The sequence below is a fragment of the Phasianus colchicus genome, chromosome 14 (assembly GCF_987193195.1).
Source record: "Phasianus colchicus chromosome 14, bPhaCol1.hap1.1, whole genome shotgun sequence".
Lineage (NCBI taxonomy): Eukaryota > Metazoa > Chordata > Aves > Galliformes > Phasianidae > Phasianus > Phasianus colchicus.
The window spans coordinates 3,940,657-3,942,884 of NC_143449.1; positions in this window are offsets into that span (position 1 = coordinate 3,940,657).

The following is a 2,228-nucleotide window of genomic DNA, read 5'->3' on the forward strand; positions in this document are numbered from 1 at the left end:
TTAACACCATTCCCCCTTGTCCCATCACTATCCACCCTTGTAAACAGGGTGGGAAAATAATCATGTTTAACACCCAGGCCTGCGTGTGTTGCAGGCTGCTGGGGAGCATGGGGTAACAGCAGCAGGGCTGGAACCAACACCTGAATGCAGCAGTACTCCTGTCTTTCTCCTCCCCATTGAGAAGAACAAGGCATTTCAGAGGCTGGCAGAAACCTGCCTCTGCTGCCTTTATATTCCCTTATGGTTCTTCATTGCTTTGCTGCAAGGTTCTCTTCATAAAGAGTGATCTCTGAGAGAGCTAAGAGCAATTACAACAAGAGGATTTCAATATTTGGATAGAGGCACTGAAGTGGGCTTTAATTACTGGGAAGAGAAGAAAATGCTTGCTATGTTCCAGGCACTTTGTGTTCTGGAATATCACATTTTGCACTAACTGGAGCATTTACTTCAGGACCTGTAGCTTCATTTCTAATCGCTGATATATCCAAATATCCCCTTGTTCTGAGTGAAGAATCCTGCCTGTTTTGATCTCTCGCTCATACATAGGAAATGGACTGTGAAATGATGAGACCTTCCACAGAAGGAAGTGACAGCCTGACTGCCTTGCCTGCATTATGCTGACTTAGTGGAGTGTGAAATGAAACCAAATGGCAGATATCATAACAAGCAGATCAGGTTCTGTTCAATAGCACAGAATGAAACCAGCATCTGGTGTAGGATTAAAATAATAGGACAGCTTACAGTTTAGTGCAAGGAAAAACGGTGGGAAAAATCTCCCCACCAGAAATATCTTCATTTATATTATCCTCTGCTGGTTTGCATCTGATTGCTTTGCCTTCCCTATATTTCCATCCCTGCCATATAACTGCTTTCTTTTGTGCTGTTACATCACTTTACTGTAATGTGGCTCACGCAGTTTTTATTCAGGGGTTGCTCTATCAGCTGAGACAAATGAAAGTTCCCCTTCAGATCAATGGACAACAGAGCGTGGGCCCAGCCCTGCCTGCAGTGAGGTCAGCACCAAACTGGCTGTAAAAGCAGCTAGCAGAAAGCTGAAGCCTCGGAGTTTGCCCAGCAAAACCTGCGTGCTTCATCCTTCTGAGCTTGGTGGCTCTCCACAAAGGCTGGCTGTGGTTGTGAGCAGCAGTGTGCCCATGCACAGTGACACCCTCCTCTGGCCCAGCCGACTGACAGAAGCTTTGTTTGGTTCCTAGTAAGTTCTGTGGAAAGCCAGTATGTTCAGTACTGGCAGCTTCCAGCCTCAGACAAATACCCACTTATCTTATTTATCATGAGTAATTTATTTGTGCAGGGTTGCAGCTTAAAGGTAGCAGCATTTGTGTGCTAGCAGGGCGTCAGTAGTGTAAGATCTCCTGTGGTCAGCTGTTCTCTAACAATAGAGGCCCGAACGATTGTGACTGTGATGCAGAAAAAATGCCTTTCCTTTTGCTTAGAGAAAGAAATTATTTTGCATTTGGCATGATTTTGGGATCTGCTGACGGCTGTCAAGCTGATCCTGTTCTCCTGAGACATCTTTCCATTTTCCACTGGATTTGAACGTGAGGACTGGGATGTTTATGTACAGCATTACGTTTTTACTGCATGTTTGATGTCATTAATTTCAACAAGGTGCTGTCATGTACAGAACACAGGTCTGCAACACATTCTGAGTTCTTATTTAGGGTTTGGTTCATACATTCATGCCTAATTTCAGATAGACAGGCTTTTCTATGGCCTTCATTCACCATACATGCTAGATGCCCAGCATATGCTTAATCCTTCAGCTAGTTGGATGTGACATCTGCCATCAGACTTTTCTTAATCCAAAGACGCAGAAGGCAATGGATGTCAGAAGCAGAGTGTTTAGTGCTTAATGAAGCACTGAGAATCCCAGTGATTCTGATCCGCAGGGTGGAGGAGTACAGCTCATGAAGAAAAGACAAAAAGAACACCAAGGACGTGCAGAAGTTACTGCTTTATTCCAATTGTTTTTAGGGGTTCTCCTCGTGCAGCTCCACTTTTGGAGCCGTGCAGCAGCACGGGGATGCGTTGAGATCTGGGTACCTGCAAGAAGAACAGCGTTGCCCAGCACAGCCTGGCAGCAGAGCGCTTCAGCTGGGGCCGTTACTGGGGAGGCACGGCGGCCACAGCTCTACGACAATCACTTTCTATCTAAACTGCCTGAAAGCTGCGCTTCACTCTCGCTCCGAGCAGATGGCGGTGTTTCT